Source organism: Canis lupus, chromosome 5 (genome assembly GCF_003254725.2).
Source record: "Canis lupus dingo isolate Sandy chromosome 5, ASM325472v2, whole genome shotgun sequence".
NCBI classification, from domain to species: Eukaryota; Metazoa; Chordata; class Mammalia; order Carnivora; family Canidae; genus Canis; species Canis lupus.
In genome coordinates, this window is record NC_064247.1 from 42,931,295 (window position 1) to 42,955,718 (window position 24,424).

Here is a 24,424-nt window from a genome sequence, read left to right on the forward strand (position 1 = left end):
TCTCAGTCCCTGCACCTGGATCATGGTTGTATATGCCCTAAGGAGGCTGCTGCCCCACATTGCCCAGCAAATGCCTGGGTCAGGTGCAGGACAGCTGCTTCTAGGATATGATTGAGAACTGAGTTCCATTCCAGGAGGTTGGTGGGGAGGGTGCGATATAGACCCCAAAAGCAGTGGCCTGGGGGGTCAGGCTTTCGCCTTTGCTGGACATTCTTTCCTGGATGACCCTGGGCAAAAGACACTTGCTGTCTCTGTGAAATGGATCCGATAGCAGCTCTTGGGAAAACTTGAGGCCCAGGGACAAGACCCTGCTTGATGAACATCTAGGTGGGTAGGGAGCATTCTAGGATTGAGGATGCCCTGCTGGTAACCCTTGTCCCAGGAACTGTCAGAATCCTAGACACAGAGATCCCCCCAAGGTGTTCCGGTCCAGTCCCTCGCCAGGACCTTTTGCTGGGACTGTCTTCCAGCTGAGGGGCATCCTGGCTCCTTTGGTGACCCACGGAGGAGCCTCCTGGGAGGAGTGCCTTGGGGCCCATTCCTCGTGGGGTGGAACTGTGGCCTCTATCTTCGGTGAAACTGGGCAGGGGACAGTGGGAAGCTGGGTCACTTCCAGGGAGAAGGAGGAAGTTTCCTGAGAGTTTTTGGTCCTCTGGGAGACTGGTCTCTGAGGAGGAAACAGAAACCAGGACACTGTGTACGAGTCAGGGGCAGAGTGGGGCGTAGGGCTGGGATCCCCTGCGATGCCCCTTCTCTCCACTGCAGCCCTTAGCAGCTGTCAAGGAGAGGGGGCAAGGGCTCTTGTTCTGGGGACAGGCCTGGCTCTGAGTCCTGGCTCTACCTTCAACAGCTCTGTGTCTCAGCTTCTTTACCTGCAAAATGGGGCCAGTGAGCGGATGTAGCCCATCATTGTAGTGATGCAGAAATAATCCCAGCGGGGTCCTCAGCAAAGAGAGCCTCAGGCATCTCGAGTGTGCAACCAGTGTAGCTGTTCCCCAGCCAGAAGCTGTACTAAGTGCCTTAGGTATGCTTCCTATCCATTTAATCCTCACTGCGGCTCCATGAGGTAGGAATTGTTACTCTTCGCATTTGACGATGTGAGGATAGGGAGGCCCAGAGAAGTGAAATGACCTGCCTCCACAGCTGGTCAATGGGACTGGTGGAATTCAAACCCTGGACGGCCTGAGGTGAGTGAGTTCTCTGGGTGGCTTGGGCCAGGTGGTACCTACCAGCTGCCAGGGGCCCGGAGCCTGGGGCTGGGAGCCTAGGGCTGGTGGGGCCTGCAGACCTCTCTGTCTGAGCCGCCAGCAATCTGGGCGGTGGCCAGAGAGCCATCCTCCTTGGTTAGAATCCTGCAGCCAGTCGCCCTGCTGTGCAGACACATAATTATATTTCACATTAAAGGGGAAGCTGGAAGCCAAAGGGGCCAGGGAGCCCTTTGAGGCTTGTGCTCCGGGCACAGACCTGCCTCCTTGGCCCAATTCTGTGGCCCCAAGGCTGAGCAAGGGGTCAGACTGGTGATAAAATGGGGTCTTCCTGGGCCAAGGCCCAGCTGGGCAGGTCTGTCTGCCAGGATGAAAGGCCTGGGCCTGGCGGGAGGCTGAGAGATCTGAAGCTCAGACAATAGGCCCCAGGAGGCTGGGAGGGTAGGGCGAGTGGGGACAGGCTAGGAAGAAAGCCTGAGCCTTGCAGGGGTGGCTAGAGAAGAGGGTCACATGGGGGTCAAGTCAGCAGAGAGAGAGAAAGAGAGAGAGAAAGAGAGAGAGAAAGAGAAAGAGAGTAGGGGGGAGGAGCACTGAGGAGAAAGCAGGAGATGAGAGAAGCCAAACACCACAAGATGGGGAGGAGAGATGCTATGACAGAGGGGGAAATGATGTATGTATACGAGTGTGCATGTCTGGGGTGCAAAGAGAAAGGATTCCATGGGAATGATGTACAAGCCCGGATCTGTGCGCACATATGCACACGTGCAGATACCACTCTGCACTCACACGTCTGAGTGTGGATGCACCTGTGCACCTGCACCATCATGCATGTCAGGGCGTGTGTTTTGCGTGCTTGCATGCCGACGCCTGAGCTGCTGTACCCGCCGTGTGCCCGCGTGTGTGCAAGATTTCCCTGCCTGCGTGTGCGCCGGCCATGCACCTGTGTGTGCGCGTGTCCCTGGAGGACATGCCTCTGTGTGTGTGTCTATGTGTGCGCGCGCGCGCCCCGTTGCGCAAGTGGCTGGCGGTGTGTGTCGGGGGCCGCCCGGGGCTGGGGGCGCTCTGTGCCAGGCTAGGACCCGGGTGGGCGGGGGCAGCGGCGGTGCGACGCGGGGCGGGCGTGCTCTCGGCGGAGAGTTAGAGGAGTTGCCGAGCCGGGCTCGGGTGGCAGCGGGCGCGGAGCTGGGTGCGCGCCGAGCTTCTGCTCCAGCCGCCTCCTCGCCCTCCATTCCTCTCTCCCCGCCTTCCCCGGGCCTCGCCGCTGCCACCGCCTCCCTGGGAACGGTAGCCGGGGGCGAGGGGCTGGCGCGGCCGGAGGGGCGGGGAGGCGCGGGGCGCCGGGGCGTAGAGGGGAGCGCGCCCGGCCCTGCCCGGGATCAGATAACAGCCGGCGGGGGAGGGGGTGGGCCGGCCGCGCTCCCAGCCGGACCGAGGGACGCCCGCCCGCCGCGCCGCCCAGAGCGAGCGCCCCGCGGCCGGGGGCGCCGTCCAGGCGCGCGCCCCCGCCCCGCGGCCGACCTGGGGGATCGGCGCCCCAGACCCACGCGCGCCTCGGCATGGAGCGCCCCCGGGGGCTGCCCTGAGGCAGCGGCCGCGATGCAGCCAGCGCGGCGGCTGCCAGGGCCAGGAACGGCCGCCCGGAGCTCGGAGGACGCGGAGCGCGCCGCGCCCGGGGCGCTGACCCAGGTAAGTGCGCGGCCGCCGGGCGCCCGGACCCCCGCGGGCCCGACTCCAGCTCCCCGGAGGCCTCTCCCCGGCCCGGAGCGAGCACGAGGTGGTGCTGCAACAGGGAAGGTGGGGCGCGAGGGTTTTTTTCTTCCTCCCTTTTTTTTTTTTTTTCCTCCCTTGGTGAGCCATCGGAGGAAATGCTGACTGCGAGCTTTTCTTCCCCTGCCATGTCTCCGGCTGATGCCACCAGGGAACTTTGTTCCTTGCTAACCTTCGTCCTGGGGGCGCTCCGGGAAACTTTGAGGCACCCTCGGCCCCCCTCTGGCCGACTTGCACACGGGGGCTCGGGAGGGAGCGTGGGGAGGCACTTTCGCGTGCGGCATCAGTCCTACGCGTGACCTTCCCGGAGACCCCGGGATGGGAGTGGGGGTGCAGAGGGGGACACAATCTAGGAGCGGCCTGAAGATGCCCTCAGGCCCCAGACCTCGGGGTCCTTGGATTCGTTTCTCTTTCCCACCTCCTGCGCTTTAATGGAGTAAAAACATTCTGGAAATGGTGTTTTCTGCTAGCCAGCGAGTGGGCAACTCCAGCCGCACCTTTTTGGTTTTAGAAGTCAGCCTTGATCCGGAGAGGATGACCCCTCAGCTGAGAAGCCCCCAGGGTTTCAGGATAGGAGTCCTCCCTATGTGCTCAGCTCTGCTCTGGATGCCCTGTGAGGAACCTGGGTCGGAACCGGGCGGGGGGGGGGGGGGGGGGGCTCTGTGGAGTGACACCTGGGGTGGGGAGCTGCTGGGGGCGGTGGGGGCGCTTCGGGCGTGAGTTGAGGCCGGAGCGCATGTCTGTGCTGCCTGTTCTGTTTGAGTGTGCACCAGTCATGTGAATATTTTAAAACCTGTGTTTGGCATGTGAGGTCACAGAAAGTGTTTCTTTGGATGTGGTCTGTTCTGGGAGGTTCTCCTCCCTCCTCAGAGCTTGGACTTGCTGGGACTTGGAGCCATCCTGTTTCCCATTTCCTAGGGGGTGTACCCATCTAGGAGCACTGTGCGGCCCGTGATGGTTTCTACTTTATCCTATGCTCCCTGTACCCAGATGGGAGCCCTGGGACAAAGTGCTGGGCACCTCCTGTCCCCCATACCTATCACCCGGAAACCAGGTTCACAGGCTCTGTCTCCCAGGAGCGTGGAGGCGCCCACTCGCCGCTGAAAGCAGCAGCCGCCTCCTCGAAGGTAGAACCCAGAAGGCGTTAGCCTCCGGCCTACCCCTCACTCCTCCCTTAGGTTCCGAAGGACGGCCATTCCCGCTACCTTGCCTCAGACTCCAAGCTCACTTTGTGCTAGGTTGCTCCTTTGTGACCCCAGGATGTGGCCTCCTCCCTGGGCCGCTGCCAGGTAGCCAGAGAGGGTCAGAGAGGGTCAGGGAGGAGTTCCCTGCCCTGGGGCCACTGGAGGCCTATGGTCTTTTTTTGTAGAATGCACTCTCCTCTGTTCTGAGAAAATCACCCCTCTCCTCCCGCTGGGACCCCAAAGAGAATCCTCAGTAGTCTGCCCTCAGCTTTCTGTTGGTCCCTTCCCTACAGCCAGGGGACCGGAGGTTGGCATCTCCAAGAAGGGGACCTTGGAAGGACTCCCTTCAGGTGGGGCCAAGACTCCTTCGGGAGGAGAGAGCTGCTTGCACATTCCTGGGGATGGCATCGGGTGCACCGGTGTGCCAGACAACAGGAAGGACCCCCCCTTCTCCCCTAGTGCACCACTGAATGCATATAGAGGGTACCGTGTAAAGGCTAGGAGTTGGCACAGCTCTGACTTTATTGGCCTTTCCCTGGAGCCCCCTCCCCACCATGCCCACATGCCACACCAGACTGCCGTACGGCTTCCAGTTGCTCAGGAAGGTGCAGGTCGGTGCCTGGTGGAGGAGGGATGTTCAGTGAGCTGTGCTGTGCTGGGAGAAGGATATGCCCAGAGAGGGGCAAGATCTTGCCCAAAGCCAGACAGCGAGTCAGGGGTTTGAGCAGACTCCTCCATCTCGGTCTTCCTGAGCCGGGGAGGCTGCCCCTGTCAGGCTTCTTGTCCTGGGGCCACAGCTTTCCTGAAGCAGACCAAGGTAGCACTGGTGGCCCTGAGGCAGGGGACTGGTACTGACAGCAGCGACGAGAGGAGTAATAGTAATAACATCAGCATTGCCCTGCGGTTTTGCGGTGCTGGGGCGGACTCTGCTTGCAGGCACTTTCCTCTGGGCCAGCCAGCCCTCCAGTGCCCTGGGCCACAGTCGGTGGCACCGGGCATGGCACCCAGATGCCTTGGCACACGCCTGGGGCAGAAGCAACTGCGTCGTCACTCCCGGCAACCTCTGTGGCCCTTGCCGAGCCCCAGGGCTGCGGGCTGCTGGTGCCCCCCAGAGCCCACCTGATGTCCACCCTTCTCTCGCTGCTCCCAGGCCTGGCTCTGGGCCGGGCCTGCCTTCTGACAGGTGCACCTGGTATGTGCCACTGGGCCCCCCTCCAGGGCTTTGCTGTGAGTGACACATGGGCACACCTGCCCCTCCCCTGGGGCCTGCAGCTGGAGCCCTGCCACGGGCTGGCAGGGAAAAGAGGCCGAGAGGGAGGCAGCGCAGGGGCAGCAGGAGGGGTGGAGGCTGGGCCGGCCACTCGAAGGTGTGGTGGGCGTGGGCTCCTTCTCACGAGCTGGCTGCACCAGGGGAATTGGCTGCGTGATAGGAAGACAGCCAAGGCCGAAGATGAAAGAAAGACAGCCGGCTGGAAACTGGGCCGCGGGCAGGGCAGGGAGGTTGGAGGCTTCAGAGGAGCCGTTGGGGGTGGGGGTGGCATGGTGGGGTGCCAGGCTGAGGCAGGCGGATTTTCCAGAGGAGTTGGGGCCGCAGGCAGGGCTGGAGCCCTCACTGGGCACTGGCTGAGGGCCCAGCACTCCGCCACCTGATTTAATTTCCTAATGGTCTGCCAGTACGGAGGGTGGCACTAGCTCCATTGTACAGACAGGAGATCTGAGGCCCAGGGAGGCCCTGGGAGGACTGGAACCTGTGTCCCTCCGATGCCAAGCCCTGGTGCCGCCCCAGGGCCAGAGCCGCACCTTCCTTCACACCGCAGACACTCGGCCCGGCTGCCTTTGTGTGCCAGGCCGGCCGCGCTGTGCCTGAGTGCCCTCCGAGTGCCCTGCCACGTGCCCCTCGCGAAGGCCTGGGCCTGCCGTCAGTGCTCGGGAGATGTTTGGTGGGCCTGTGTCTGGGCCGCTCTGTGTGGCCGTGGAAGCGTCGATGGGGGCTCCTTCCTCTGTGGGGTGCCGTGATCTATGGCAGGCTGCCAGCTCTGGGGGCAGAGACCCTGGCACCATGTGCTGTGTCTGGCATACAGAAGGTGCTTAATAAACTGCGGTGGAATAGGTGGAGACCCGGCCCCTTCCCTCGAGCATCTCACTGTTTGGGAGGAGGCTCTGGGGCAGATGGCCAAGGCGAGTGAGGCCTGTGGTGTGACTGTGGCTGAGTCACTTCTCTTACTATTTAGCCTGTCATCTGTGAAGTGGGATCAAAGCCTCTGCTGGGGAGGCCCCTGAGAACACCTGTGAGGGGAGAGTAGAAGAGGGAGCTTCTGGATGGAGGGGGGATCTGTATAGAAATGGCGGCTTGGAAAGGGAACCCACGAAGGAGGGGAATGTGAGCATTTGTGGTGCTAGAGCCTTGAAATCTGTCATTCCAGGGTAGCTTTCCCTGGGACACGTGGGGAAACTGAGGCCCACGGAGGGCCGCAGAAGGAGATGGCCTCAGATGCAGGCCTCCTGCTCCCACTGTGTCCTCTGTACCCCTCCTCCCTTCTCTCCATCCACCCTCACTGATGTGCCACAACTCAGATCTTCCTGCGCAGGTGCTTGAGTGGCACCTGCAGAGGCAGCATGAAGCTGAGGACACCTTGGGGACCCCTGGGCCAGCCCCCTAATGGCTTTCAGTCCTCCACACCAGATGGAGTACTGTCTGCATGGCCAGATAGGAACAGGAGCCCCTCTCTCATCGCTCCCAGGGAGCAGGTCTGCCCTGGCTGTGCCTTAATGCTGTCCTAGGATCAGTGGGCCCAGCCTCTTGGCTCCTGCTGGGGACCTGTCCCTCTCAATCATCTTGGACTGAGGTCTGGATCTCTCTGGAGGACTCAGGCTTGGCGAGGGCCCAGGGAGCACAAAATAAAGCCTTCAGAGTGGCATGGCTGCTTAAACACCTACTGTGTACCTGACATAGTCTGTGTCCTTTCATCTCAGCCTTGGGCTCAGGATCTTCCTGGGGTCCTTTTCTTTCCTGCCCCAACTCAGAGTAAAAGCCACAGTCCTCACTGTGGTCCACAGGGCCCCACACAGTCTGGTCTCCACGACTGCCCTCTCTTTCTACTGCTGCCTTCCTGCCTCTGTCCTTGCTGTGTCTCCAACATAGGTGGCCTCCTCCTGCCCCCGGGCCTTTGCACTTGCTGCTCCCTCTGCTCAAAACACTCCTCCCCGATGTCCACACAGCTTCCTCCCTCACCACCTTCAAGTCTTGTCCAAATGCCACTTCCTCTGTGAGGCCGCTCCTGGATCATACCATGGCCATACCTTTTCCCAGGGTCCCCTCTCCTGCTTTTTTTCCACTGTAGAATGTAAAGCCAGCTGCCTCATGATGTTTAATTTGCTTATCTTGTGTATTGCCTGTCTCTCCTGCTGGAATGGAAGCTCCTGAAGTGCAGAGGTTTTGGTCCAGTTTGTTCACAGCTATGTCCTCAGTGCCTACAACGGTGCTCAGCAAACACGTGGGGAATGGGTGGGTAGGGTCATCCATGCATTGTCCTTGATATCTGGTCAGGGCTTCATAGCAGCGGTAGCCAGAATTACTGTCCCATTCTGCAGATGAGAAAACCAGGCCTCAGAGAGATGACATCACTATCCTGGAATTGTGGGGTTCATGGGGGGCAGAGCCAGCTTTTAGACCTTTCCTCTGAGCCCTTGGTCTGCCATCTTTCTATGTGAGAAGGAGGGAGTTGGCATTTATTTCAGGCCCCGACTCTGAGCTCTTTTTGCCTGACCTCACCTGCTTCGAGCTCTGAACCTTGCCACATCCCTGCCCCTTGGCCTGCTTCCAGCTTAGGATATCTCCCACCCCAACCCTGGGAGGGAGGCAGGAGCCATTCTCATTGCAGATCTAAGCAAACTGAGGTGCAGAGAGTCAGGGCCCTTCGGTCCTCAGCGCTTCTCTTCTCGTTGGTAAATCTCTGCTTTCCTTCAATAAAATGTGGGGAGGCCGGGATACAGGGGTTCGGGTGGTGGAAGGAACAGTGTCTCCATTTCTTGCCCAGTTAAGCATTTTCACATGCCCATTGGCCATTCGTGTTTTGTCAGTGTGTTTCACCTCCTTTGCCCAGTCTCTGTTCTTGAGTATAACACCCAGGTTTTAAAATTTTTTTGTTTCAAGATTTGCCATTATCAACTTTAACAGCTTCCCAGTTGTAAAAAGAACCTACAAGCATTCTACTTGGCAAAGCACCGCCCCTTCCATTCCCCGCGATCATCCCGTCACCTCTGACAAGCTCGGCCTTACACCTCTTCTGTGGATGAGTGGACAGGTTACAAGGCGCTGGGCCTCGGCCAGGGCTGCTGAGCTTCAGCACTGGGGTGGCGGTGGGGTGGGGTGGGGGTGGGGATGTGGGGGGGCCAGGCTGTTTGGCCAGATGTGCCAGGGCAGGGCACTGGCTCCGGAGGCTCTCCTCTGGGGCAGAAAAGGGAACATGTCTCGTAATGAGAATCAGAGCTCTCGCCAGAGTGTCTGTGACCGTCCTCCACCTCTGACCCGCCCCTGCTCTGCGAGTGGGTGTCCTAGGCAAAGGGGGCGACCTGACATTCCACCCGTGGGAGCAGGCAGGCTGATGCCCAGAGAGAGAGGACTCCAGCTGGAGGTGCTACAGCGACTTAGAAGCAAGGTGGGGGAGGGGTAGTGGTCGAGACTGTCCCGCAAGAGCTCCTTGCAGCTGTTTGGAGACTCACTTAGGAGAACTGGGGCCAGGAGGAGGGAGCGGGTAGAGAGCTGTGTGTGTGTGTGTGTGTGTGTGTGTGTGTTATGGGGAGGCTCAGAGGCCGGGGACAAGAGAGGTCAGGGAGGGGCTGGGCAGCCCGCACCTCCTGCCCACCTCCCTCTCCTCCCAGCTGCAGCCTGAGCCCCCTGAGCTGGCTGCTCCAGCCCTGCAATTCTCCGGCACTTAAAGCAAAAATAAATCACTGCCAGCAGCTGCCGTTCTGGGTGGTAGCGGCCGCCTCCCTCCTGCCCCCGACCCTGCGCCTCTGGTCTCTTGGTTCCAGGCCAAGACCAGGCCCGTGGGGGGCCTGAGGAGGACCGGAGAGGCCTGAGGGGACCTGGCCCTGTCCCTTCCCGGGACTAGTACTCGGCGAGGCCCGGAGAGCACGGGGCCGTCCGGGTCACCTGGGTCACGTTACAGCCAGAGGCGAATGTGCCGTTGGGGGTGCCCAGGGTGCAGGGCTTCGCAGAGGCCTTGGCTGTGGCCTTGTGGAGGCAGGGCACGGACAGGGCCTGGGAACCCCCTCAACATGACACCTTTGGACCAGCTGCTGGCATCTCTTCTGCCTGCACCTCTCCGACAGGTCTCGGAGCCGGGCAGGATGGTAGCGCACAGGCTCCGGCCAGTCGGAGTGTGGGTGCCATTCATGCTTGCCACCTCTGGCTCCCGAGTCGGGCGCTGTGCCCTGTACCTGTGCTGGTGGCCGACGTCTGGGGGGTGGAAGGGGATGAAAAGAATAAGTGAACGAACACGGAAGTCAGCATCGACTGCGTCATATTTTTGCATTACTCAATTCTAGTTTTTAACTACCTGAGTGTTATATGCTCGTGGTAAAGTATGAAACCAGCGTAAGGGTGGAAAGTGAGCTGCTCCTCCTCAAACCCTGTCTCCACCTCATCCCGCCCCAAAGCTTTATGTTCTTGATGTGACCATTATTAGAGAACTTTCTGGATTGTCTGAGTGCTTACGCAAACTCGGGAATGTAGTTATATAAACACGCCTCCTGTCCCTGCTGGTGCCCTGGTGCTCCAGACCCAGGGATGTCGTCCTCTCTCCTTTGATGGGCACTGGGTTGAGGGCTGAGTCACAGAGTCTCCAGATCTTAGCTGTGGAGTCTTTGAATGTACAGAGCCACCCAAGTGCACAGGTCATGGATTCTTTGAGTTGTGAAGTTGTAGCCTCTTTGAGACAGAGAACCTAGAATTGCAGAATTGGCACATTTGAGCCCTGGAAGAGGTGCCGAATCCTCAATGGGGTACCTCCTTCCTCAGAACTCTCTGGGAGCATTGGGAGAATCCAGATCTCCTGGCTCCATCCCCAGAAATTCTGGTTTGGAGGATCTGGGGCAGAGCCTGGGATCTGCATTTTGCAGTCTTCCCAATGGTGCAGCCCCAGGGCCGGATCCCACCCCCTCTGCATCAACCCAGCTCTCACTCAGCACAGCCTGAGCATCACGGGGAAGGTGTTCCCTGCCATCACTGGCTTCTTCACAGTACTATGGGGTTTGGGGTTGAGGGGAAGGGCCTCTGTTCTGGAAACTGGTACCCCCACCCTGCCCCGCCCCGCCAAGTCATCTCTGAGCTTGTCCATCTCAGGGTCCCCCACCTGCTGGGCCAGCCCTGTCCTTCCTGTCACCTGGTTTGAGCCGAATCTGAAGGAGAGTGGCCGCCTTGTTCCTGAGGGCCCCTGCTGGAGAGGATCTGCTAGTCTGAGTCTGAGAGAAGTGTGGATCACCCTTGCTGCTCTTCCACCCCAAGACTCAGTTTCCTCATTCACAGAATGGACAGGAATACTGTGCCTGCATCTAGGCCTCCACTTCTTCATCCCCTCTTGGCTTCGGCACTGCGGTCACGGCAGGGCAGGGCAGGGCAGCCCTCTCTTTCTCTGCTCCCCCGCCCTTTGCCATTCGGGCCGGAGGCTCAGCTATGCCCATTTTCTTGGCCTGCTGAGCTTCAAGCTGTCGGCAGCACCTGCCTGCCTGGGGCGGCCAGGCCCCCTGTTGGGCCCTGGGAGCCTTCAGGACCACTGGAGGGGGTGCCCCAGCAGTCCATGGGGAAGCTGCAGAGTGGTCTCACCCCTCCCTAGGGGCTGTGTGATGAGGACACCCTGGCAGCCCTCTTCCTTTCCTCTGCTGGCCCTGCCAGCCACAGCCTCACAGGTACCCATGGGGCCTGGCCCTTGTCCTGGAGCAGAGTGTCTGAGCCCTGAAGCTCCAGGGCCAAGTGACCAGGCTTTGGGCCCTGTCCTGACCCGGCTGCCTTCCCGGTGGTCACAGGACTAGCTGTGGCCCAGTGGGCTCCAAGGGTCCTCTGGAACTATGACCCAAGCTGGTGGTCTCAGTTTCCTTATCTGTGAAATGGGAACAGTAGGGAAAATGGGTTGACTGAATCTGTACACTTGGAATCACACTGGAGCTGTGGAAGGAGCACAGGGGCAGCAGCCCGGGGGGACAGTCAGCCACGTCCAGAAAAGAAAATGGACGCAGGGACAGTGGGGAGCAAATTGCACCCAGTATTAGTTTCCCATAGCTGCCATAACAAATTACCACAAAGCAGAGCAGCTTAAAATGACACCGATTTATCATATCCCAATTTTGGAGGCCAGAAGTCTGATATCAAGATGTCGGCCGAGTTGCTTCCTTCTGGAGCCTCTGAGGGAGAAATGTTCCATGTCTCTCCCGGCTTCTGGAGCTGCTGGCAAACCTCGGTGTTCTTTGCCTTATCGACACATCCCTCCAATCTCTGCCTGTGTCTGGTCTTGTCATGTCTTCTTTTCTAGAGACACTTGTCATTGGATTTAGGGCCCATCCTAATCTAGAATGATCTCATTTCTGGATCCGTAATTTAATTATATTTGCAAAAATTATCTAAAGAAGGTCACATTCACAGGTTCTAAGTGGACACGTTTTTGATGGGGGCTGTCATTTGTTTGACCCGCTGCACACCGTCAACCGGGGTTTGCTGTCCTGTATCTTAACATTTTATTTTTTCTTTAAGAAAAATACTCTCTTTTAGCAGTGTACTTTGGAGACAGAGAGCATTGGGGTTACATGCTTTGTCTCTGCTACATCCCAGCCGTGTGTCCATGGATGAATTTTATTCGACCATTCTGTGTCTCAGTTTGTCCATCTGCAAAATGGGGATATTCATGGTCCTCCCTCCCATCAGGCTGTTGGGAACAATGAGGGGAGACACGCAGCCTGAAGATGGGGTGGGCATGGAAGATGACACCCTTTGTTAGTATATCAATCAGTGAAATGGTTTGGAAATCTAACTGGCATTTCCCACATGAGGCTGATTTTCCCTTCAGTTAGCCTGCTTCATTCTGATGCACGTTCTGTCTCCACCCAACCAAATACCCAGGTCCTTATGCCTGGGTTGTCCAAGCACAAAGTTCCAGAGAGGGCCCGTGTCTCCGTGACTTTGAGAACAGTTGGTGCTGGGCCCTCCACCGGTCATCCCATTGTGCCCACCTCTCAGCAGAGTTAGGTGCGCCTGCCCACCCCCCCCCCCCCCGTGCCCACGGCCACCAGTGTCACCTATCACCCAGACCCTGCCAGTCTTGGACGTGAGGAGCGGGGCTTCCACTTCAGATGCTCCGTTTATCTTTTGCTTGTTCTGGAGTTAGGTGGAGCAGCTTTCCACGTCAGAACACCTTCTTGTAGGTTTTCCTGCTGCTCCCAGCTCCTGCCAAGAGGTTATATTCCTGACCTTCATTCTGCCCCCAGGTTGAGGGCTCTGGGAGTCAGGGGGAGTGCTCCTGCCACATGGGGAGCCCTTTCTCAGCCCAGGGGCTCCTCACAGCTAACCCCAGGGATGGAAAGCAGCTGCCTCATTTCACAGATGCCAGAATTGAGGCTGGGAGAGGCTGTGGGGCAGCCCATTGTGGCTCTGACAGCCCAGGCTGCAGCCGAGCCCCAGGGGAGGGCTTCTCAGGGGTCCGGTTTTCCCTGAGAGCTTGAAGTCCCCGGAGAGAGAGGGGACTGCATTTTAGTCCTGCCACTCTCCCTCCCTACCCGCCATGGCAGGCCACTAGCCGGTGTCCCTGTGGAGATGGCCAGGGCATGGACGAACCGCTGCAATGTCCTGGCCCGATGCCTCGTGGCCTGGAGAGCCTGGGTGTCCTCGGCCCCCTCCCTTGGTTTCTGGTGGCCCTCAGGATATCTGGAGGGGCTTTAGCAAAACGCCTGCGTGGTGGTGGAAGCAGCAGCCCATGGTGTTACTGGGTGCCTTTATTTCTCAGGAAGTGGCATGACGTTTCACTGAGACTTGGCACCCAAAAATAATAATGAAAATGACTGTTTACCCAGTGTCTTCTGGTGCCAGGCGCTGTGCTCAGTGCTTTCCCGAACATTATCTCATTTAATTCTCAAAATGTCCTGGCCAGGCGGTGGGAGGAGGGCTTGAGAGATGGGCCACGGACGTGGTGCACGGCCAAACAGCATCTGAGCCCGACTGAGAAGTCCTATGAGTGGGCCTCAGTTTCTCTCCAAAGGCATGAAGTCCTTTAGGAGTGGCACAGGCCCTCCCGGGTTCCCCTGAGGGGGCGGAGATGCCCTGGGCCAAGGATCTGGGAAATGCTGGGCTGGGCATGAGCCAGGTTAGCCTGAATTCACATGCGCCCATCCCCCTGTGTGTCTCGAGGCAAGCAGCTTCACCTCTCTGAGCTTCAGCCCCTTACTCTGAGAAATGGGGCAAAGTCTACCCCACTTAAACTATGAATGTGTGTGCCACATATTAAAACTATTTCAGAATTCTAGATGATGGAAGGTTCCTAGAGTTCTGTCCATTTTGCAGGTGGAGAAATGGAGACCCAAAGAGGGCGAGGGACTCCCAGAGCAGACGCCCACACTGAGTGACCTGTTGTCCATCCCTTGTAACCTCAACCACAGAATATGGGGCTGGCCCAGTCTCCCCCATTGTTAGGCCCCACGAGACTGGAATAAGATCATTGTTTGAGCACCTACTGTGTGTTGGGAGGCTCACTCAGGGGAAAGATTTAGGTCAAGGTATTGCTAAAGATCTCAGGGTGGGGGTTCCTCCCCTTGATCCATTTTTTAGACAGAGATGGAACTTCTATCCGCTCACGGCCCCATAGCCCTGGAGCCCTGCCCCTTGCCCATGGCTGAGTTTTGTGCGTGTGTGGATGTGGAGGGTGGGCGCATCAGGCTGTCCGCAGACCTGGCCATAAATATTGTTTGATGCCCCAGGGGGGTGATGGCAGCGGGTTTGCCACTTGTGCAGATGAAGGCAGCTGTCGATCATTCGTTCATTCATTTGCTCATTCATTTAACTGTGGATTGAGAGAGAAATTAATCCATGTGGTCCGAGTAGGAGTTTCTGCAGAGCGTGGGGATGCTGGGGGTGACAGAGCAGAACAGGCACCAAGGGAGGGGTCTCTAGCTCCAGGCCCCACAGGAGACTGCAGTGGCACCAGGGCCTCCCACGGTGAGTTTCCAGCCGGTGAGACTTTAGAGAGCCCTTCAGAGACATCCCTGGGGCCCTAGGCATGGGCAAGGGCAGAGAGGTCTCTTGCCACCTGCTTCTTGGGCCTGTCCTACCCTTTCTAGACTCACAGGGAGAAAAACTGAAAGGACACAAAGCCCTGAGTCCAGTTTCAGCCCTCTGTTGCTTGGGGTGGCCAATTAGCCTCCTAGGCCCTATCCCCATCCTCTCTGTTCCAGAACCTTTCTTCTCCGTCTGGGATCCTGCCTTCCACTCCGAGGTCTTGGAACTTCAGCCATCTAAGAAGAGAACTTCTACTTGCTTCCCCCCCACAGCTAGCCATGTCCTGGCACCGGTGGCCCTTAGCATGCCCTCCTCTCTTTTCTGTAGATGGAGCGTTATCCTGCCTTGTCCACTGGGCCCCCACCCCTCTCACCTACCCAAGATCTCTTACTGTGGTGAATCTCCCTCTGCTAGACACTTTTCCACACTCTGCACCTGTGTCTTCCAAAGGCAGTCATGACTGGCCCACTATAGGCCAGCACTTTCTCCAAGTACTAGGACACTCCCGGGGACAGAACAAATTCCTGACAGCACCCATTCATGGTAACAATTCTCAGCAGCCCCGGTGGCGCAGTGGTTTAGAGCTGCCTGCAGCCCAGGGCGTGATCCTGGAGACCCTGGATCGAGTCCCACATCAAGCTCTCTGCATGGAGCCTGCTTCTCCCTCTGCCTGTGTCTCTGCCTCTCTCTCTCTGTCTCTATGAATAAATAAATAAAATCTTAAAAAAAAAAAAACCAAAACCCTCAGCAAACTAGGAATAGAGGGGAGCTTTCTCGACTTGATAAAGACTAGCTAAAACAAAACAAAACAAAACCCTATAGCTAACATCGTACTTAACGATGAGAAACTTTGAGCTTTCCCACTAAGATCAGGTACAAGGCAAGGATATCCCGTTTCACCACTGCTTTTTAGCATCATACTGGAAGTCCTTGTTAATGCAATTAGGTGAGAAAAGGAAATAAAAGATCTACAAATTGGGAAGAAAGATGAAACTCTTTGTTCACAGATGACATGCTTGTGTATTTAGAAAATCTGAAAGAACGGAAAAAAACTGGAACAAATACGCAATGTTAGCAATGTTGCAGGATAGAAAGTTAATGTACAAATGTCAATTGCTTTCTTGTATACCAGCAATGAACAAGTGGAATTTGAGATTAAAAACACAAACTGGGTGCCTGGGTGGCTCAGTCAGTTGAGCATCTGCATGTGGCTCAGGTCGTGATCCTGGGATAAAGCCCTGTGTCAGATTCTCCTCTCAATGGGAAGTCTGCTTCTCCCTCTCCCTCTGCCCTTCCCCATTGCTCTCTTTTTCTCTCTCAAATAAAATCTTAAAGCAACAACAACAGCATTAGGGGGCCTAGGTTGCTCAGTTGGTTCAGTGTCTGACTCTTGATCCCAGCTCAGGTCTTGATCTCAAGGTCATGAATTCAAGCCCAGCATTGGACTCCATGCTGGGTGAGGAGTCTACTAAAAACAACAACAGCAACAACAAAAATCCCCCCAACAATGCCATTAGCCCTCCCCAAAATGAAGTACTTAGGTATAAGTCTAACAAGATATATACAACCTCTTTACCAGGGGAACTACAACACCCTGATGAAGGAAACCAAAGAACCACATAAATGGAGAGATATTCTATGTCTCAATATTGTCAGGATGTCATTTCTTCCCCCATCTGATCTATAGAATCAGTGCAGTCTCAATCAAAATACCAAGTCAATTTATGGATGTCAACAAACTAATTAAAGTTATATGGAGGGCAGCCCCGGTGGCTCAGCGGTTTAGCGCCGCCTGTAGCCCGGGGCATGATCCTGGAGACCCTGGATCAGGTCCCGTGTCGGGCTCTCTGCATGGAACCCGCTTCTCCCTCTGCCTGTGTCTCTGCCTCTCTCTCTCTCTGCATCTCTATGAATGAATAAATAAAATCTTAAAAAAAAAAGTTATATGGAGAAGCAAAAGACCCTGATGAGGTCACATAATATTGAAGACGAACAGCGTTGGAGGATTGACACTACATGACTTCAAGACTATCTGTAAAACTACAGATATCAAGAGAGTGTGGTATTGACACAAGATGAGATGAATGGATCAATGGAACAGAATAGGGAACCCAGAAATAGTCCCCTATAAATATTGTCAACCCATCTTTGACAAAGGAACAAAGGCCATACGATGGAGCAAAGATAGTCTTTTTAATAAATGGTAGTGGAAGAACTGGACATCCATATAGCTATATAGATACATAGCTGTATGAATCTATATATTCACATATATATATGAATCTAGACACCAACCTCACTTAACACCCTTCACAAAAATTAACTCACATTGGATCATAGATCTAAATGTAAAATGCGAAACTATTAAACTCCTGGCAGGTAACATAAGAGAAAACCTAGATGACTTTGGGTCTGGTGATGCCTTCTTAGATACACCATCCATGACACGATCCATGATTGACAAGCTGGACTTCATTAAAATGAAAACCTTATGCTCTGGGAAAGACTATCCAGAGAATGAGAAGACAAGCCATGGATTGGGAGAAAATATTGGCAAAAGACACATTTGATGAAGGGCTGTTCTCCAAAATGTACAAAGAAGTCTTAAAACTCAGCAGTAGGAAACAACCTAATCAAAAAATGGGCCAAAGACCCAAACGGACACCTCAGCAAAGATGTATGGATGGCAAGTAACATGTGAGAAGACACTCCACATTATATGTTGTTAGGGACATGCAAATTAAACCAATGAGATGCCGCTACAGACCTCTTAGAATGGCCAAAATCCAGGACACTGGCAACACCAAAAGCAGGCGAGGACAAGGAGCAACAGGAATTTTAATTGCTGGTGGGAATGCAAACCCAGCACAGTCTCTTTGGAAGGCAGTTTGATGGTTTCTTTTTTTTTTTTTTTAAATGTAGATTTGAATCTTCGTGACTTTGGATTAGGAGGCGGTTTTTAATTTTTTTTTTAATTTTTATTTATTTATGATAGTCACAGAGAGAGAGAGAGGCGCAGAGACACAGGCAGAGGGAGAAGCAGGCTCCATGCACCGGGAGCCCGATGTGGGATTCGATCCCGGGTCTCCAGGATCGCGCCCTGGGCCAAAGGCAGGCGCCAAACCGCTGCGCCACCCAGGGATCCCAGTTTGATGGTTTCTTAAACACAAAACATACTATCACCATACCACACTTACTGGTATTTACCCACCAAAGTTCAAAACTAACTCTGCACAAAAACTTGTATGCCGTTGTTTTATTCATGATCACTTTATTCATGATTGCCAAAACTTGGAAGCGACCAAGATGTTCTTCAGTAGGCGAATGGATAAATCAAGTCTGGTCCACCCAGACAATGGAATATTATTCAGCAATAAAAAGAAATTAGCTCTCAAGCCATGTCTACTCAGCAATAAAAAGAAATTAGCTCTCAAGCCATGTCTACGGAGGAACTTTAAGTGCAGATTCCTGAGTGAAAGAAGGCAGTCTGAAAAAAGCTATGTGCTGTATGGTTCCAACTACGTGACATTCTGGAAAAGGCAAAAGCATGGGGACAGTAAAAAGGTCAGTGGTTGTCTTCTCCTGAGTAGAGAAGGGAGATGAATAGGCAGAGGGCAGAGGATTTTTCGGACAGTGAAACTATTCCGTATGATACCATGATGATGGATACAAGCCATTATACATGGTCCAAACCCGCAGAAAGGACAGTGGCAGAAGTTAGCCTTAGGTAAACTGTGGACTTTAGATGATTATGATGTGTCGGCGGAAGTTCCTCAGTTATAACAAATGCCCCACTCTGGTGAGTGAGTAATGGGGAAACTGTGCATGTGTGGGTACACGGGGTGTATGGGGGAAATCTCTGTACCTTCTGCTCAATTTTATTGTGAACCTAAAACTTCTCTTAAAAATAGTCATGGAAAAGAGTCTTAGATGCCAAGGTCCTGCCCTCACAAGTCCATGGGCAACTGAGCATGGGCCATGGAACATATGAGAAGGAGGGGGACATCTGATCAGGACCTTCCTGGAGTCAGGGAGGGGCCAGGAGGATATCTGAGGGAAGGGGGCCCAGAGAGAGGCCAAAGGTGGCTGATGCTTACCAGGTTCGAGGACCAGCGTGGCTGGAGCAGCATGAGTGAGAGGGCCTTGTGGGTGGCCGGGCGTCCATGCAGAGTTCTGGTACTGTTTCTTCCTTTCTTACGACAGTGAGTGTTTCTTTCCCACTCTCTGGTCCGTGGCCGTGGCCCCACTGAGTGGGTGTGAGGAGTTAGGCCTGCCTCTGTTTTTGAAGAGTCACACGAAAGAGACTTGAGCCCAACTAAAAGCCTGACAATTTTTTTTTTTGAAGTAGAATTCACATGACCTAAAGTCAACCGTTTAAAGTGAGCCATTCAGTGGCACCTGGTACCTTCACACTGTTGTGCAACTAGTATCTCATCTTGTTGCAAAACATTCTCATGGCAAGAGGAAGCTCCATGCCCATGAACTTGCTCTCCAGCCTCCCAGCCCTGGTGACCACGGGTCTACTGTCTCTCTCTGCGTGTGTACTGACTCTGGACACTCATACACGTAGAATCATACAGCATGCTGCCTTCTCTGTCTGGCTTCGTGCACTTAGCAAACTGTTTCTGAGGCTCATCCGTGTCTTGGATTGGGACTTGATTCGTTTTATGGCTGAATGACATTCCATTGATGGATCTACCACAGTTTTTGTGTCCTTCAGCGGTTGGTGGGTGTTTGGGCTGTGTCTACCTTTGGCTATTGTGAGTAGTGCTGCTGTGAACAGTCATGCTTGTGTGAACACTGGTTTTCAGTTCCTACCTAGGAGCGGAACTGCTGGGTCAGATGGCAACCCTGTGTTTAAGTTTCTGAGGATGTAGTATCTTCCAACATTAAAAACACCCTCGTTCGACTGCCATTGCCCTCCACCCCCACCACACTAGCTTCAGCTCATTTTTCTGCTCTCTATAACCCTAGAATTCCTCACAGGTTATGTCCCCAGTTGCTTTCCCCAGCTTTACCTCTTGGCCTTCATCTCGGATCTTTATACCTATGATGGTAGTGAAAACTACTCAGGTTCAGGTCACCTGTGTCCCCCATGGGTACCTCCACAGTCTGTCCTGCTCACCATCAGTGCCGTCTGGGTCCAGAGCCCCTACTCCCCCTGGAAAGGCTTGTGTGGCTCAACACCTACCCCAGCACTCGAAGTCCACTTGCTAGGATGCGCTCTCCTTCCCCCCACGGGCCTCAGCTGTCCCTGCAGCCAGCTCCCGGTTTTGTCTCTAGTCCCCGCCTGCCATCCACGGCCAGGCTCAGCCACTTCCCTGTCCAACAGCATCTGCCCTGCGTGTCTGTGGGCACCTCCGACTCCCCACAGCCAGAACCCCAGAATCCAGCTCCTACCTTCTCCTGAACCTTTGCCCCTGCCCCACCCTGCTGCAGACGAGCCCCCACAACTCCAGGCAGGGCTGGTGGTGGCCTTAGGAGGGGAGGGCCAGCCACCACTCCACCTTCTGGCAGGACTGCTTCCTGTCTCAGCCACGGTCCGGGCTCCTCATCAGAGGTGAACAGGTGCAGGCATGCTGGTCTCGCCTCAGGGCTGTCCTTAGGGTGTCCCAGGGCAGTTTGTGGAGAATGCCAGGTGTGTGGCCTGCACGGGGAGGGGGGGAGCGTGTCCCGAAGCAGCTGCCCATCCCCTCTCTTCCTGAGAGAGCGCCTTCTGCAGGAAACAGTCCAGGCATGCCACTTTTTGGAGCCTCAGTCACCCTGTGTGCAAAATGGGAACAATAAGTTCAAGGTCCTAGCAGGGCCCTGTGTCCAGGAGTTCCCACAGGCCTTGCATACAGTAGGCGCTCAGCCTATGCCCACTTGGGGGTCGGGGACACATGAGGGCTCGGCAGTGCCTAGTCCCGCAAGCAGGGCTCCCTGGTGGAGGGTGGCTCTGCCTGCCGATGTGGGGATGGAAAGGCAGGCAGGAGATGGAGACCACCTCCCAGGGGGAGCCCCCTCCGGCTGCCTGCCTCCTCCCCAGGCTGCAGCTGCTGAGGCAGGAGGCACAGGCCCAGCTGATCTCCCACCCCTTAATCAGCCTGTCAGCGCTGAGGATCCGGCAGGAGCCCCCCACCAGGCCTGTGCCTGGAGGCTGGGTTTGGAGGGGGTCCCAGCCACCTGGCTCCCCTTGGCTTGGGCTGCTGGGACTGTTGGGATTGGGGGAGTTCACGGGCCCCTACCCACCTCTCTGCTTCCCCTCCTTACAACCCGTCATCCTCGGGAGATGAATCCCAGGCAAGGGGCTCTGAGCGTGGGACCTGGGACCAGCTGTGTCGACGAGGCCAGACTGCCCAAGTGGCAGACAGTAGAGATGGTTGTGGCCCACAGTGATGGGGCCAGTTTTGGGGCAGTGGCTGTGGGCGTAAGAGATGGGGGGTGCAAGGCTGTGCGTGTGCTGTGGGGGCCCTGAGCACGTAGAGGGCGGATGCCTGCGGTTTGTAAGCAGATGTGAGAGATGTGTGTGCTGTGATGAGTGAAGAGGGTGTGACCTCATGGGGACAGCATGGGTGGGCATGGCTCGCGGCCCTGCCTGGGGTCCCATCCCACCTGCTCTGACCCTCCATAACTTCTGCCCCTCTTGCCCAGCCCCCCTGCTTTCTGGAGAGGGGCTGAGGCTGCCTCCAGGCCAGGGCTGGGTTGTTATTGTCCCCCGGGCCATCACTCTGCCACTGCTCCCTGTGTCCTGGTACCCGCAGCGCCCCACCTCCTGGGTTCTCTGCTCACCTGTCGCCCACCCTCCACCGGCAGCTGGAGGGAAGCTGCAGGCTCGTGGGTCTCTGGAAAGGCCGTCTCCTAGAAGCTTCTCCTGCCTCAGAGCTTTACGGGTGTTGACACTCTGCTTTCACATGATAACCCCAGAGGATGCCTTACCCTTGTCGTCCCCGTTTCTGGATGAGGACGTGAGGTTCAGAGAGGTTGAAGGGAGTTTCTGGGGTGCCCAGTGCTCCTCCGAGCCCCAGTCTCAGGGTCTGGCCCTGGCTCACAGAGCAGCCCTCCGAAGCCCAGCGTCAAGGGTGCAAACGGCCCACCCTTTTGTTGTGGGTTGCTCCCAGGGCCAGGCCTGCTTGCCCCGCCCCATGCTGCCCTGCCTCGTGTCCAGGAGCCCGAGTCGCTCCTTGCCTTTGGGAACTCCCATCTGGGTTGACCTGCCCCTGGCTGGTGGAAGCTGGAGTGGAGGGAGGCCAGCAGGTCTGAGGCCGTGAGGCCCCTCCACCCTCTCCTTCACCAGCTGATTGCCAAGTGCCTACTCTGCCTCCCACACCAGACTTGTCTCAGATGAGGCCACAGAGGCCTGGCCTCCACAGGTCGGCCTCTCGGGTCTGAGGCCAGCCCGTGCGCCCTACTCCTCCTCTGTCCCATCCCCACACTGAGTGCCAAAGGCCCGTCTTTGCAGAAGGATGCTTCTGTAGGCTCCGAGGGGTCACCAAGGGGCACTGCTGGTCATGAGTGCTGGTCTCTCTTGCCACCCCATGGGCTGGAGCAGAGAGGGGAGTCTGGATCCGGGCTGTGGCCCGCATAAAGTCTCCAGTGTTCCCAGGCCATCTCCCTGGGTCTCAGTTTCTCTTCTGGAAAATTATAGTATCTACCTCAGAGGACTCTGTTGTGCTTGTCCATGCAGAGAGGGTCTGGGGGGTTGTACATGCTCAGTAAACATGAACTCTCATTGTAGATCATTGTTGTTCTGAATGCAGACATGGAGCCCTTGCTCCATGCCTGGCCCTGTGCTGGGTGGTTCCAGAGATGCATCAAGGACTAGAAGGTCAGCTTGAGTCTGAGGATAAGGGAAGGGGTGCCTGGTGTGGTCAGGGCTATCTCAAAGAGAAACCCAAGAACTGCAGAGGGTTAGGGGAGTCCCCAAACCCAGTCCGGGAGCCTGAGGGACAAGCCGGAGGTCAGCCAGGAGGTGGGCACTCTGAGGGTTAGGGGGGACAGCCTGGGTAAAGGCCTATGGAGATGGGACCTGCTGGGGGTTCACTATGTCCAGAGATCAACTGTCAGAAAATGTCAAGTCATTTTGTTTCCAGAAACTCTTTCTTGGCCCTGCTGGGGCCATAGCCAAGGGATGCCTGAAGATGCTTGAGGACCCCTGGAACTGGCCAGCGGGCACAGAGGCCATGAACACAGTGTGATCAGTGCTGGGGTCCATGGGCCTCTTCCCTCCATACCCCCAGTGCCTGGCACAGAAATGCTGCTGCTGCTGCTAATCATGGTGATAGTGATAATAATGCTTCTCTATGAACTCATTTGTCATCACAGCAATCCCCTCTTGTTACCTCTGTGTTACAGAGGGGGAAACTGAGGCCCAGAGTGCTGAATCACCTGGCCAAGGCCTCACCACATCTGAGGGACAGAGCAGTTTGAACATGGTCAGTGCGCGGGCAGGGGCCATGGACTGGACCAGGGAGCGAGCAGGGGTGTTCTGGCTTCAGTTTGGGCAGGGTGAGTGGGACTCTCCTGCTACCCCTGCATTGTCCTGTGTGTGGCCCACACACAGCCTGCCCTCTCTGGGCCCTGGATGTCCATGGCCAGCCTGGGACTCCTTCTGCTCCCCAGTTGGGCCACAGTCTTGCTGTCCTTTGTCCTTTGTCCCTTCTGAGCCTGGCATGCTGGCCTCACTGGGTCCCTAACAGGCAGATAATGGCCAGGGGTTGCTCGGAGGTGCCTGCTGCCCTGGCCTTGGAGTTGAAATGGGAGTGAGGGGCTGGTTGCCTCCCAAGTGCTTGCCAAGGTCAGAGATGAGTGCTGTACACACCTGGGCTTGCTTTGTGCCCACGGTCCTATGGGGAAGGAGTGACATCCTCAGTTGACAGGCAGGAAACTGAGGCTCAGAGAGGGGCAGCTAGGTGCCCCAGATACGTAGCCAGGGAGTCACAGAGCTGGAATTTGAACCCAGAGCTGGCCCACTGGAAAGCTTGTGCAGTCTGGATTCAAACAGGTGCACTACCTTGGGCTTTGCAAATAATGTGAATGCACGGTGGCCACTTGCTGGGTGATCACTGCAGGCGGGCCTTGTGCTGTCTACCAAGTCCTCACATGCCCACTTCAGGCCTCAGAGGCACGTCAGAGCCCATCTTACAGATGAGGATGCTGAGAGGCCTGAAAAGGGGGCCAATCTGTCTGGCAGGATTTGGGATTCTAGCCAGCTCCGCTCCCGCGGGTCTCCGGGAAAGCTGGGGGTTAGGGGATGCCCTGGGAGTGGTCAGGGGGTTTCCAGAATTCCCCAGCCCAACGTTGATGAGGCCTGGCCTATCTGGCTGCATGGGGGCTCCTTCTCTATGAGGACGATGACAAGAGGGTAGCACTCTGATTCGAGTGTCCTTCACACCTGCCGTTGTGTTGACAGCTGGAGTTAGGAGAGCCAGCCAACCTAGGCCTCCCCTTGGCTTCTGGGCGTTGAGGTAGGGCCACCCCCTGGCAGGTGAGGGGACCCTGCATGGCTGTGGCTTCAGATCGCAGTGGGCACTGACTGTACTGGGCCATCCTCATTTTCCCAGGGGCTGCTCCCCAGACACCTCAGTGGGCTCACCCAAGGCCTGGATTAGAGCCCGTGATCATTCAAGGTCACCTGGCTTCCATTCCCGGCCATTGACCCTGAGCAAGTCACGTCACTTCTCTGAGCCCCGTGTCCTTGCGTGTAGAACAGGGCTCATGCGAGTACCTACCTCGCCTACTGGCTTCTGTGTAGGTTCGTAAGGGTCGCTTGTGTCAGGGTCTGCCGAGGTGCAGAGTGCTGGGTCCCCCGCCCGAGGTCTCGGCACAGGCTGCTCAGGGGTGCTCTGGACCCAGGGAGGCCAAAGGTCGGGCCGGGGCTGCCTGCCAGTGGGGGGCCCCCCTGTGCCTCCGACAGAGTGTGGCCCAGGTAAGCGACTTCACTGTCCCTTTCCTCACCGGTCACATGAGGATAAGAGCGGCTCTTTCCGGTGAGGCCTGGTGAGGACACAGCGGGGGGGCAGGATAAAGCC

The 24,424-nt window shown here is 56.3% G+C and overlaps 1 protein-coding gene across 6 annotated transcripts in view; it reads left to right on the forward strand.

The window, feature by feature from the left end:
• The first annotated feature begins 1,856 nt into the window (after positions 1–1,856).
• Positions 1,857–24,424, forward strand: part of KCNJ12 (potassium inwardly rectifying channel subfamily J member 12) — a 43,572-nt gene continuing 21,004 nt past the window's right edge. For 3 of the 6 annotated variants that reach the window (XM_035716945.2, XM_035716950.2, XM_025428090.3), the window contains exon 1: positions 22,762–22,901. The gene's annotated coding sequence lies outside the window, so the exon portion shown is untranslated. Of the gene's footprint in view, positions 1,876–2,754; positions 2,892–22,761; positions 22,902–24,424 lie in introns of those variants that run through there. The other 3 variants (XM_049109514.1, XM_025428089.3, XM_035716944.2) reach the window with 3 other exon arrangements.